Raw genomic sequence first — 15,599 nt, 5'->3', positions numbered from 1 at the left:
TCATAAACAGTCTTGCAAGCAATTCTGGAAAGAGAAGATGGAAGCAAAACTCATTCAATTTTATGAAAAAGCTTTACAACCGGAAATTCTTGACAGCAGAACTGAAAGACAACTACCAATTAGGGAGCCAGAGTACATTTTAAGGGGGGAACACCAGTTGTAACTTTCGAAAAATCGATTTTTTTTGCATTTTCTTAAAGTATACATATTTAGAAATGTGTCTGTAAATTTTAAACTTGATCCGGTGAAAAATAAATGAGATATACAGAACACTGCAGCGGCGTGTCCCGTGGCTTCAGACAAGGTGGCCAGCCATACCTGACCCTAACGACTGATGGCCTTTTCCTATGATTTAGAAACGGCAACCACTGCGGAAGAGTTATTATATGGTCCAGGAATCGATGACTCTTTGTAAATTGGAAACAAAATTTCTTCTGAACAAAAAAAAGTAAGTTGAAACTTTGAATGCGTTTTTCTCAAAATGACATTTACCAAGTCGGTGACCACGATTACTCGAATACCATTAAACCGATTTATTTAAAATTTAGTGTGCTTCATTTACACATATATGTCTAGTTCGTGATCGAAGGATTTTTTTTATGCAAAACTTTTTTTTATATAGCTGAAAATCGACCGTATTTTTTTAACGAAAATCATACTTTTGACTTTGACAGGTCGCCATTTTGTCAAATTTTTTTTTTTAAATCCTTCGATCACGAACTAGATAATCTTATAATAAATGTAAATCAATTTCATTTTTGTATTTCAGACGAAGTATACTTGCAGAATGCTGGTCACCGCAATTCGCCTTTTTTCTTAAGGGGCCACTTCAATGGCTCATATCTCTAAAAGTTTTTGTTAAAAAATTTTTTTTTTCTTTTAAATTACAGCTTTTAACATGTACTTTTAACTAATAAATAGTATTCTTTAAAAAGATTCATTGTTCTTTTGGAAAATATTCTTGTAAAAAGCATTATTTCTTGAGTTACAACTGGTGTTCCCCCTTAAATGCTCAAAAAGTAAAAGAAGGAAACATTGATTTAGATGAAAGTGACTCAAATATATCTGACAGTAATGGAGAATCGGATACAAACATGTCATTAGACACTGATGAGTTTGAAGAACTTTTCGACAAAATGATGAAAGAAACAAATGAAAAGGAAGATTCGTTTCCTGAAATTGAGGAAAGTGATTTTGAAGAAATAGATATGGAAATTTACAAAAACGAAAGTAAAGGACAAATAAAGAAGATTAAAAACAATTATGAAATTGAAAAATTTGACGTAGAAATTATTAACAAGGACACAAATAAAGTACAAATACAGGTAATCAATGAATACTTTTTTGACGCCTTTCCTTTAGAAGAATGTAGGGGTTTGATCCTGAGCTCACAGTGGCTAAATGAAACGTGTTTGGACAAAATGATTTGTGTGATGCGATCCCAGTCTGGGTATAAAGAAATGCTGTCAGTTCAGTACATGTTGTACCCACATCTAATACCTCCCTTTGAAGGAAAATTTCATTCTCAAGATCTTCAAATTATTGGGGGTGGACAATCAGGACACTGGCGTACAATTTATTTTGATGGAAAAACTTTGTTCATCATTGACAGCACTGGTAAGAAAACGTATAAGGATTTAAAACAAGATGAACAAGAGTATTTAAAACATAGATATCCAAATTTTCCGCTAAAAACTGAAACAAAATCAATTAAAGTCACTCTTCAACCAGATGGTGACAGTTGCGGTGTTTATGCACCTGCAAATGCTACAGCAATAATCTTTAAAGATCCGTCAAAAATTAAACACTCTTTAAATGCTATGGAAATGAGAAGGAATTACTTAAAAATACTGGAAACAAAAATATTAACAAAATTTCCGAGAATGTAAACAGTGATATATATTGAAAATCAAATTCATCATTTTACTATATCTTTTACTTAGTTTGCTTTGCTTACTATTTTCTCTGTGTTATGTGCTTTGATTATTTTTTGCTTTTTTTACTTTGCTTTGCTTTCTAATATGCTTACTGCCCTGCTATCTATTTTGTCTATATCTTATTTGAACTTTTGTATTTTACTTGATGAAAAGAACTGGTTAACAATTTACTTGACAAATAAAATCAAATATACACATTTTTTGTATATACTGGACAATATATTATGAATGTTGCAATTCATCTTTGAATATTTTACTTCAAAAGAAGTCTCTATTTACTCACAGCTATTACAGTGTATAGTTTATGAAAAAAAGAAAGCGAGAGGGTGGAAGAGGGAGGAGCTTTCTTAAAAAGAAAATGTTTTTATTTTGACACAATTAAAATATTTATTTATTGCTGTGTTTACTATCTTAATTACTTTTCGCTTTTTGCTTTGTAATTTGCTTTGCTTTCTAATGTGCTTACTTCTCTGCTATCTATTTTGTCTATATTTTATTTAAACTTTTCTATTTTACTAGATGGAAAGAACTGGAGAAGAAATTACATGTCTAATTAAATCAAACATACACATTCTTTTTGACTTTTGTCTATACTAGACAATATATTATGAATGTTGCAATTTATCCTTGAATTTATTATTTAAATATAGGTCTCCATTGTATCACAGTTATTACGGGAGTATAGTTTCTGTAAAAGAAGAAAACAAGAGTGTTGACGTTGGAGAGGCTTTTTTACAAAAAACAATTCTTTTTTTTTAGAAATAATTGTAAACCTCTGAAATATAAAATTTTGAGATAAGGCTATAGCAAAGGTAACATACATTAAAAATTGACATGTACTTCATTGCCAGAAAAAAAACGTAAAGGCGTTTTTGTACACATAGAGAGTTCTAAATTTTTGAAAAAATTCCAAATTGTCTGTGTGAAAAGCCAATCAAAATTAGTGAAATCTCTGACAATTTCAGAGTATACTCAAAATTTGTGAGGTGTACAAGGGCTTTAATTATTCCGCAACGGCTTTATACAGAAAATCAACGAGGTGGATCCCAGGAATCCTTATTGCGACACTCAGAATAAATCGTTATGCCGCGGTTACATACATGCGTTCGAACACTGCTTTTTGCGTATAATCCTTACAGTAGCGTATGTATAGAGTTCGCTTCCTATGTAAGATCGAAATCATTTCAATGTCCGCTTTAGGACATGATTATTCTAAATATTAAGGAAAACTAGTGCGCATGGTAGTAAATTTACGTGGAGAATAATCATTTCCTAAAGCGGATATTGAAATGATTTCGCTTCTACATAGGAAGCGAACTAGAAATCGTTTCACGCCACCCGATTTGATTTAAGGAAATGAAAATGCAACGTTCAGGAAATGATAGATGCTATTGGGAACCGCAGAGCTGCGATACGCCATCTGGTGTCGACCCACTTGCGGTAGCCATTTTTTATTTTGTCTCTGTCTAACATATGTATAAAGAAAGAGATAAAACAGCAAGATGGTTGCCGCAAGTGGGTTCAGGGTTGAGTAGTTACACATAATTTCGGATCCCAATTAGGGTACGTGTGTTTTGTTTGGTATTACTTGTAAAGCATTATAAACTTTTTAAAAAATTTATTCTGAAAATTAAACTTTATATAAGTTTAAAAATTACCGGCGCATAATATAGAATATCATCATAATATGGAACAATTTAATATATTACTATAAACTAAAATAGCTTTAAATAAAAAATTCCAATAATATTCTAAAATAATAAATCGGTTATATGACTTGTTGTGGTAGACAATTAGGTTGTGTCAGTTCATCGAGATATTTCGAGTTCAAGATATGACGTCAGAGGCCTGGAGGAACAACAAACAGACGACACAATGTTATTCTCATGGGGAAGAAAATTTGTTTCTACTTTCATCAATTTTACTCATATTTTAAACATGAAAAACGCTTGTTGACATATAATAAAATTAAAATGTGTGTTGATAATTAATTTTGTTATATATTTGATTCAATTGCATTGATAGATTCTCTGAATTCTTGATAAAATATAAATTTTGAGGTTACGGGTGTTCGTTTACTAAACACATTTTAATTTTATTATATTATGTCAACAAGCGTTTTCTATGTTTAAAATATGAGAAAAATTCATTAAAGTGGAAACAAATTTTCTTCCCTAATAGAGAATAGCGGGTCGCCATCATTTTCTCCAAAACCCAATTGACAGAATATAAAACTGTCAAAAACTTATTTCTGCGAATACTTATGTAACAGAAAATCCACTGATCAGAATACTTAGTTCACAAAAACTCCACTAGTCAGAATGTTTAAATTTCCGAATCTCTATTTATAGAATATTGGAAATATGTGTAGTAGTGGAGTTTTTGTGAACTAAGTATTCTGATCAGTGGATTTTCGGTTACATAAGTATTCGGAGAAATAAGTTTTTGACAGTTTTATATTCTGTCAATTGGGTTTTGGAGAAAATGATGGCGACCCAGAATAACATTGTGTCGTCTGTTTGTTGTCCCTCCAGCCATCTGACGTCAAACCTTGAATCGACTCTGACGTCACAAGTGACAGAGCCTAATATGTTAGTTGAATTTCCTCTCGCGGTAGTTGGCAACACTGTCTACACTCCACTCTAGTTTTCTACGGCCGTTTCCGAATTGGGATTTTTGGCACACTTTTGATAAAATGTACACTGGGGAAGTATGCAGAGTCCTTGTTTTTCGGTACGAAAAAAAGACACTGCATACTTCCCAAATATACACTTTATCAAAAGTGCGACAAAAATCCCAATTCGGAAACGGCCTACGCAATCTCCACTAAATTGTATACTGTAGACGCAGCCTAAAGAATTCAATGTACGTGCACTACCATGCTCTGACCGGCGTCCGCTAGATAATTAGTGTCGTCTGCTTAGTGTAAAAATATTTTGTTAAGTTATAAGATATTTTACATTGATTTTTCAAAAATTGATGTTTAACCCCTTCGCTGTGTAGCAGAAATAAAGCTTCCGTGCCCCGTAAGTGGTAAAAAAAATTTTTTAAAAAAAAACTTGATGTTACCATACCTAAGAATACCCATTGACAAGTTTATCGTATGGTGTCTACTTATTTTTTTCTAGATGCTACTATAGCGGTCATACACACTGGTGGCACGATATTTTAATGCCTCTATAGAGGTCAATAACAGTGAAGGGGTTAAATCTAAAAATGATAAGTAAATTAATTTTGGAATGGATAAAGGTAAAAACGTGTGCAACTCATCACCAGTGAAATTAAATAATACTTGGCAATATATATTGTGCATCACACGTTAACTTGACAAGTGTTTAAAGGAATTTAATGTATCTAAAAGAGAAATCCTGTTTGGACCTTATTTTGAAAGATAGTGGCAGTATTATTAAGGTAAGAAACTTTTAAACATTAAAAATTTGCAATAGATAATAATTTTACCTTATGTTTTTAAATTTCAAAGTTGACTTTCATTAATTAATCAGTACATAAAAAAGTTATAAACATAAAGTTGAAAGTTATTTTTAAAGATAATTTAATATCAAGATTCAAAAAATTTAAATTAAATTTTTCAATACTTTCTGTTTAGTGCCAGTTCGGTGAAGTAACAACTCAGATTTGTGGTATTTTATTGTAGTGTTAATTGAATTCGACGATATATCAGTTCGGTTAAGTGGTAATTTTATAAAATAATAACACTGCTATCTTATTTCTTTTATTTTTACGATTCACAATTTTGTGTTTCGAAATATTATTTTTGGGCTGCTAAAATTTTAATTTGAAAACGTGTGGGGTGGATTTCTCCCACATGGCCTTAAAAGGTTTATTTCAATTTTTCCGAATAATTATTTCACCCACAGGTACATTTTTTACTTATTTTATGAATAAAATTGCTTTATAATTGGAAAAAGGATTAAAATTTTCGGCCTAATTTTTTCTGGTTTAACAAACAACATTTTAATATAAAGAAATTAATAAAATATTAGGTTTATTTCAATATTTACGAATTATTATTTTACCCACAGAAATATTTTCAATTTACAAAAAAAAATGAAATTATGAGAGTAAGAATTTATGAAACGTGCCACATAAAATTGAAAAAATTTATTTTTTGTTGAAATGTTATTTTTCTTATAGTGTTTTATATGCACAATCACCCCCTAAAACGATTTTGCAAAAAAAAAATTTTTTTTGTTATTAACAATTTAATATTTTTGACCATTTTAAAAAAAAATTAATTTCAAAGAAATTTATTGATCGATTTTAGTGATTTTCAAAATTCCTTTGGGACTTCCATTTCTTATATCCAATACTACAATTTTACAAAATTATAGACAATCCAAAGACCCCTTGCAAATCGTGATATTTCTGACGTAGTCTTACCCAATAGAAAAATTAATAATAATATGTAAACCCAAATTTGAAACATTCTTTTTGAAACAACATTTGAAAATTATAATTTAATAATGAAATGAATTTTTCCACAAATTTTGTAGAATAGAATACCTACATTAGAGTTCTAGCGGAACGTAGCGCGGCGCCTGTCACTGACTACGTACTACATGCGCCATGCGCGATGTCAAAAATGTTTAAATAAACCAATTGTCGAATGCGTGCCATTTTTTTCTTGACGGAATATTATTCAGAAGGGTTTTAAGTATATGAAGCTATTTTTTCATTTTGAAATTCGATTGTTTGCATGGTTTTTTACTATTTGTTTATAAATAAACAATTTTTTTTGCAATAAAAATCAATATTTTTGCACCAAAAAAATATCAATAAAAGTATGGTTCAAGACAAGAAAAATGCCGTTTAGATCACTAAAATCGATCAATAAATTTCTTTAAAATTAATTTTTTTTAAAAAATGGTCAAAAATATTAAATTGTTAATAACAAAAATTTTTTTTTGCAAAAAGAAGAAAAATAACTTTTTAACGAAAAATAAATTTTTTCAGGTTTAGGTAGCATGTTTCAGAATTTCTACTCATGAGCATAATTTTTTCTAGTTTAACAAGCCCCATTTCATATGAAGAAGTTAATAAAATATTTTTAATGGGTTTATTTCAATATTTACAAATTATTATTTCACCCACAGACATATTTGTAACTAACTTTTTGAACAAAAAATTAAAATTGGGGGATTAATTTCAATAGTAAATCCAAGAAAATTGCGACCTTTTAATGCAAATGCTCAAAAAATGAAGTGCTGTTTTCGCAGTTTTTAGTTATAAAAAATTATAAACAATTAAATTCTTAAGATTTTAATAATACTGGGTTACAAAAAAATGGTCAAGTCGTGTTTAGTAAAAATTTTTTGTGTTTATTGAAAGTTTAGGTGTCACTGAACAAGAATATACCCAAAAAAAATTTTTCATTATGTCAGTTCCGTAAAAAACGAGATTAAAGTGTCAAAAAATCGCTTTTTTAGCACTTTTTGAATCGTTGTAAAACGAAAACGCAACAAGATAAAAACCTTCACGAGGGCTTGAATGAAAGCTTAAACATTCAACTTTGAGTCCCAAGACTGAAAAGTGCATGATAATTGCGCAGAAAATTTATTTAACATGAAATAACTATCTCAAATAGTCAAAATAGTTGGGATAGAGAGCACTTGTTAAAAATCGATTTTCATTACCGAATTTATTTGGAACTTGTTACTTGGAAGTTTTCAACGTTTCTATTGACGTTTCGAAAGTTGTATTTAAAAAATTCAAAATGGCGTTCAAATATTTCAAAAAACCCCGAGGAAAAAACTGCGAAAAAATTCACTCCATTTTTGAAATTTTTGAACGCCATTTTGAATTTTTTAAAATCCAACTTTCGAAACGTCAATAGAAACGTTGAAAACTTCCAAGTAACAAGTTCCAAATAAATTCGGTAATGAAAATCGATTTTTAACAAGTGCTCTCTATCCCAACTATTTTGACTATTTGAGATAGTTATTTCATGTTAAATAAATTTTCTGCGCAATTATCGTGCACTTTTCAGTCTTGGGACTCAAAGTTGAAGGTTTAAGCTTTCATTCAAGCCCTCGTGAAGGTTTTTATCTTGTTGCGTTTTCGTTTTACAACGATTCAAAAAGTGCTAAAAAAGCGATTTTTTGACACTTTAATCTCGTTTTTTACGGAACTGACATAATGAAAAATTTTTTTTGGGTATATTCTTGTTCAGTGACACCTAAACTTTCAATAAACACAGAAAATCTTAAATAAACACGACTTGACCATTTTTTTGTAACCCAGAGTAATTATTCCACTGGAGTGCATTTTTTAGTAACATACGTGCAAACAACAAAGGTTAAAATGTCAATTACATTATTTGCAATCAGGGGCATTGCAAAAAATTAAGGTCGGTAAACCTGGAAGTACCACATTCATAAAAAAAGTTTTTACATATGCCAACATTTAGGGTTCAATTAGGGCTAATTTAGGGCCCTTTACCTATTTCAAATAACACAGCCACACAAAAAAAAAAGTACCCGGGCCGGGGAATGAGACCACCATTTCTTGATGTATTTTGATGCGCTGAACACGAATCTGAAGTCCGTTTAGCTCCATCACGTCAGGATTTTGACATAACCTCTAAAAACATAGCTGATTTTAAATGACAGGAGAAATTTTTTAAATAATGGCAGATTTGTTTGAATCTTGTTACTCGGGGGTTTTTGGGGTCGCTGATTACGAATTTAACGTCAGATTTATAAAATTCAAAATGGCGGATTCAATATGGCGGACGAATTTTTAAAAAGTAGTTGGATTTTTACGAAAATTGGTATCTAGGGGTTTTGGGAGTCGCTGATTACAAATTTATCGTCAGATTATTTAAATTCAAAATGGCGGATCCAATATGGCGGACGAGTTTTTAAAAAATAGTTGAATTTTTATGTAACTTGGCCGATACTGGGGTTCCGAGTCCCTGCATCGTAATACGTTTCCTACGTATGTCTGCCATGACGGCATCAAAGCCATTATCCAGGGACTTATCCGGATAGCGGACAAACTCCGTTGTCCACCGTCACTGCGTGGAGGTACCCTGGATGCAGACACATGTAGAAACATAAAGATATTTGACCACCGTACTATATCTGCCATTTTACATTTGAATAATCTGACGTTAAATTCGTAATCAGCGACTCCAAAAAACCCCATGATACCAATTTTTGTAAAAATCCAACTGCTTTTTAAAAATTTGTCCGCCATATTGGATCCGCCATTTTGAATTTGAATAATCTGACGATAAATTTGTAATCAGCGACTCCCAAAACCCCTAGATACCAATTTTCGTAAAAATCCAACTACTTTTTAAAAATTCGTCCGCCATATTGAATCCGCCATTTTGAATTTTATAAATCTGACGTTAAATTCGTAATCAGTGACCCCAAAAACCCCCGAGTAACAAGATTCAAGCAAATCTGCCATTATTTAAAATATTTCTCCTGTCATATAAAATCAGCTATGTTTTTTGAGGTTATGTCAAAATCCTGACGTGATGGAGCTAAACGGACTTCAGATTCGTGTTCAGCGCATCAAAATACATCAAGAAATGATGGTCTCATTTCCCGGCCCGGGTACTTTTTTTTTTGTGTGGCTGTGTAACCCTTGGTACTGCTGGCTTGACGTCAAGCTGGAAGTACCACACTATAGAACCTAAATATTTTTCAAAATTTCTTCCATAGGAATTTAGGGCTCATTTAGGGCTCTCAACTGGGACTATTTAAATTTTTTAAAAACCACCCCTAAGTACAAAAAAACATCCCCAATTATTTAAACTCAATTTAAGCAAACAATAATCATATAGGAATTAAGAGCTAAATTAGGGTTCTTCAATAGCACTAAATTCACTTTTTAAAAGTGCATCCCAACCACCCCAGCCAAGTAACTGATAGATAGTCAACCACAAAAACTACCCTCAACTAGTTAAAACTCAATATTTTCAAAAACAAACACATACGCATTTAAGGCTAATTTAGGGCTCTAAAATATAATTAGATTGGTTATTCAAAAATGATACACCAACTTTAAAAACTACCCCAGAGTAGTTCAAACTTAATTTTTTCAAAAAAAAAATATTTAGGAATTTAGGGCTAATTTAGGGCTCTTAAATGGAACTACATTGGGTGTTCAAAAGTGACGCATAAACTTTAAAAACTACCCCAGAGTAGTTCAAACTTAATTTTTTCCAAAAAAAATACTTAGGAATTTAGGGCTAATTTAGGGCTCTTAAATGGAACTACATTGGGTGTTTAAAAATGATACACCAACTTTAAAAACTAGCCCAGAGTAGTTCAAACTTAATTTTTTCAAAAAAAAAATATTTAGGAATTTAGGGCTAATTTAGGGCTCTTAAATGGAACTACATTGGGTGTTCAAAAGTGACGCATAAACTTTAAAAACTACCCCAGAGTAGTTCAAACTTAATTTTTTCCAAAAAAAATACTTAGGAATTTAGGGCTAATTTAGGGCTCTTAAATGGAACTACATTGGGTGTTTAAAAATGATACACCAACTTTAAAAACTAGCCCAGAGTAGTTCAAACTTAATTTTTTCAAAAAAAAAATATTTAGGAATTTAGGGCTAATTTAGGGCTCTTAAATGGAACTACATTGGGTGTTCAAAAGTGACGCATAAACTTTAAAAACTACCCCAGAGTAGTTCAAACTTAATTTTTTCCAAAAAAAATACTTAGGAATTTAGGGCTAATTTAGGGCTCTTAAATGGAACTACATTGGGTGTTTAAAAATGATACACCAACTTTAAAAACTAGCCCAGAGTAGTTCAAACTTAATTTTTTCAAATTAAATAATTTAGCTTTTAATTCCTATATGATTATTGTTTGATTAAATCGAGTTTAAATAATTAAGAATGTTTTTTTGTACTTAGGGGTGGTGTTTAAAAATTTTAAATGGTCTCAGTTGAGAGCCCTAAATTAACCCTAAATTCCTATGTATTTTTGTTTTCAATAAATTAAATTTGAACCACTCTGGGGTAGTTTTTAAAGTTGGTGCATCATTTTCGAACACACAATGAAGTTTTTTTAAGAGCCCTAAATTAGCCCTAAATTCCTAAGAATTTATTTTTTCAAAAAATTAAGGTTGAACTACTCTGGGGTAGTTTTTAAAGTTGGTGTATCTTTTTTGAACACCCAATGAAGTTTTTTTAAGAGCCCTAAATTAGCCCTAAATTCCTAAGAATTTATTTTTTCAAAAAATTAAGTTTGAACTACTCTGGGGTAGTTTTTAAAGTTGGTGTATCTTTTTTGAACACCCAATGTAGTTCCATTTAAGAGCCCTAAATTCCTAAGTATTTTTTTTTTAAATTAAGTATGAACTCCTCTGGGGTAGTTTTTAAAGTTGGTTAATCGTTTTGATCACCCAATGTAGTTCCATTTAAGAGCCCTAAATTTGCCCTAAATTCCTAATTATTTTTTTTGGAAAAAATTAAGTTTGAACTACTCTGGGGTAGTTTTTAAAGGTTATGCGTCACTTTTGAACACCCAATGTAGTTCCATTTAAGAGCGCTAAATTAGCCCTGAATTCCTAAGTATTTATTTGAAAAAATTAAGTTTGAACTACTCTGGGCTAGTTTTTAAAGTTGGTGTATCGTTTTTGAACACCCAATGAAGTTTTTTAAGAGCCCTAAATTAGCCCTAAATTCCTAAGAATTGATTTTTTGAAAAAATTAAGTTTGAACTACTCTGGGGTAGTTTTTAAAGTTGGTGTATCTTTTTGAACACTCAATATAGTTTTATTTAAGAGCCCTAAATTAGCCCTAAATTCCTAACAATAAGAGAAGAAAAGTTTCAGTTCTTCTTTTACTTTTCAAAAAAATTTCAAAAACTTTTTAGCAAAATCTTAGTTTTTCCAGGTATGTTTTAAAAAAAATATTTTAAAAAATCATATCCAACTTAAAAAAAAATTTGTTAAAAAAAATTGTTATTTTTTTAATAAAAAATAAAAAAAAATTTTCGTTAACATTATTGAAAAGTAAAAGAAAAACTGAAACTTTTCTTCTCTTAGCAAAAATTGAAAAAATCCATTTTTTCGAGTTATCAGCCATTGAAAGTAGGTCTACATTGAAAAACCTGAAATTTTGAGAATGCATAAATCGAAAATTTTGCAGGAAAAAAAATAAAAATATACGTATCTCTTTTCTTCACTACAGAACAAGAAAAAAATATATTTGGCTGAATTTAAAAGGTCGACGGAAATCTCACGTGAAATCGCCCATATAAATCTATATCTATATCTATATTTTCAGTATATTTTTCTCCTTAACCTGATGTGATAGAGACTTTTATATAGACTTAAATTAAAGCTTATATCTTACACTTTAAGATTCATATGCGTAAGATAAAAGAATTTTAATTTTGAAAAAAATTATGTTCGAATCACTCAAAAAGATTATTGGGGTCATTATCTCCATTTTTAAAAAAAAAATTTATTATGCGCATACGGTTTTAAAATGTATGTTTTACACTTTAATTTCAGCCTATATAGAAGTCTCTAGCACGTCAGGTTATGGATAAAAAAATACTAAAACCCACAAACACACATTTTTTGTGATCTTTACCCCAATTTTTTTCAAATTTTTTTTTGTCTTGCCCATACGGGTCTTACAGTGATTAATTTAAGGTTTAATGTAGGCCTATATAGAAGTCTCTAGCACGTTAGGTTAAGGAGAAAAAAATACTAAAAAAAATTTAAGCCTATATTGAAGTATGTAGCACGTCGTGTTAATGAGTAAAAAATAATGAAAACCATCAAAAACACTGTTCTTGGAAACTTTACTTAAAATCCTGACGTGATACGAAACTTTGGAACCCGGGATCGTGTTCAGCACACAAAAATACATTGGAAACCACTCCGACAACTGAAAAAAGTCTTATTTTGTAGATCTATGATTATTAATTAAAGTTATATTATTATCAGTGCGTGTGAAAATTCAAATTACTCTCTCAAAGACCGTTTTCTGGTAAATAACGTTATATATTTAATTGATTAAAATATATTCTATACAGAGAAAATTTACTTTGTAAATTTATTCAAAAAAGTTCAGTGAAACTCGAACAGAGATTATGTTTTTGAACTGTTCGTACAAATTTATCAAAATGTCACAATGTACCATTTTTTCTCAGCTTTTCCCTACTAGTAAATCATATATACGTTCCAACAAGGAATTCTATAAGGATCCCACATGAATTCTTATGTAAAAATTTTTTTTTTTCTACCTATGTAGATTAACATCCATGAACACTCCTATAAGAATAACATTGGCTGTTCTATATGATTACTGTATAGTATTCTGTAGGAGTATATGTGACGCTCCACGAGAAAAAGGACCTAACGTGACAAAACAGAATTATACAGGAAAGGCGTTTAAAGTCGAACGTTCTGATTGGCTGCGACGCGCCAGCGAAAATTAGCCCCACTACCTTACTCTACATCGTCCCTACGTCTCACGGATACCACAAGTATACTAGTAGTAGTGGTGGTGGGGATGGTTTGCGTATTCCGTGCTGGAACATGATTGACATGGTCATGTTTAAAGCTTTATTACAAAAAAATTAAATAGAAAAATATTATTTTTGACATTTCTATATGAAAGAGCTACTCAAATACTATCGATTCGCATATAAAACTGGAAATTAATTTTTTGTCGCGTTAGGTACCTTTTCTCGTGGAGCGTCACATAATATATGTTTAGTAGAGTGGTGTGAAAAAGACAGGGAAAAAAAGCCATTTGGGTTCTATATTAAAACTATTGAACAGTTTTATCAGCCATTTAGAATATAAATTCAATTAGGTAATACGCAACTTTTGATTCTAGTTTGCCCATCGTATTTATAATATTACGGTTTTTATTGTAAAATTTAGTTTAGTGGTTTTTCAGATACAAAATTTTGGTGAACTTTCCGAACATATTACGACTCGTTCAAGTGGATGAAAAATAAAAGTAAACGTTTATACATAAAGAGAAAACTATTCTTAACACGTGTGTGATGTAGATTTTTTTTAAATTGATTTAATTTTGAGATTTATTATATACCTGTGGGATACAAAATCCCATGAAATATTTATTTGTTTTCTGGTATTCGTAACCTCGTCTTTTTTTAACCTCGGAAACAGGTAAATTTTCTCTTATATTTTATATTTTTGTTACATTAGATTTAATAGTAATATTCTTCAAAATTTATTAAAATAATATTATTTGTTATATAAATGAAGAAAAAACTTGAAAAAACAAAAAATGGTAATATATTTTGCCCGAATCGCAAAGTGGTTTTTTACCCCACCAGTGGTGTAAAAAAGCTACTTGCAGTGCACTGGTAAAAGTTACATCACTTTATCCTTTCATAGGATACAAAGATTGTCCGACCAATATTTTAAAGCTGAACAACTAAACTTTTAGAACCAATTGGAATTTCGAAAAAAAATTAATACCCACACAGCACCGAAACTTTCCTAAAAATATATTAAATATTTACTTGCAAACTTCGAAGTATTTAATTGAAAAGTTTAGTGAAAATTGCCTAAAGATTTAAATGTCCCACTTAAATAAATGTTTCGCCTAAAAGTTTACTGAAAATTTGAATTTCGTGAAAGTTTCATAGCGAAATTTGACTGAATATTTAAATTAAATTTTCGTAAAATTTTTGTCGGGGAAATTGACTGAACGTTTAAATTAAAGGTTCGTGGAATTTTTGTCGAGAAAATTGACTGAACATTTAAATTAAATGTTCGTGAAATTTTTGTGGGGAAAATTGACTGAACATTTAAATTAAATTTTCGTTAAATTTTCGTCACGAAAATTCATAAAATATTTACATTAAATTTTTGTCGTAAAATTTCAATAAATTTTTTAATTGAATTTTTGTTAAATTTTCGAGGTAAAAATTGACTGAACATTAAAATTATATAATGATGAAATGTTTTTTTGAAAATATTTTTAAAAATAAAAAAAAGATTTTGAGAAATTATTACTTATGAATATTGTAGGAAATTGAAATAAATAAAAAAAAATTATATTAAATAGAAATAGAACAAATGAAATAAACAGTTGTTATATGAATATGAACACATTTATTAAACAGAATATTCATAGCTTGATTTCACGAACATTTAATTTAAATGTTCAGTCAATTTTCCCGACAAAAAATTTACGAAAATTTAATTTAAATATTCAGTCCAATTTCGCTAAGAAACTTTCACGAAAATTTAATTCAAATTTTCAGTCAACTTTTAGGCGAAACATTTATTTAAGTGGGACATTTAAATCTTTAGGTAATTTTCACTAAACTTTTCAATGAAATACTGCGATGTTTGCAAGTACATATTTAATATATTTTTAGGAAAGTTTCGGTGCTGTGTGGGACATTATGTTGCTGTAAGCTTCCCTTGAGTTTAAACCTAAGATTCGTTAGCTTGCAGCGTAAACTTCAGGTGAGGTTAAGGTGAGCTGCAACTGTCCACTTTACCGTAATCTGCAGTGTAAGATTGTAGTCAGCTTACAGTTAATCTTACTATAACCTTACTCTAAGCTTCCCGTAAACTTTCTGTAAGCATCGTGTAAGCTTAATGTAAGCTTCCATGTAAGATTACTGTAAGCCTCATGTAAATTTCCTTTAAGCTTACACTACTGTTAATG

The sequence above is a fragment of the Leptopilina boulardi genome, unplaced genomic scaffold, assembly GCF_019393585.1.
Source record: "Leptopilina boulardi isolate dan_hultmark-lab unplaced genomic scaffold, ZJU_Lbou_2.1 LbouV2_191, whole genome shotgun sequence".
Lineage (NCBI taxonomy): Eukaryota > Metazoa > Arthropoda > Insecta > Hymenoptera > Figitidae > Leptopilina > Leptopilina boulardi.
Note: the sequence above shows the minus strand (reverse complement) of the source record.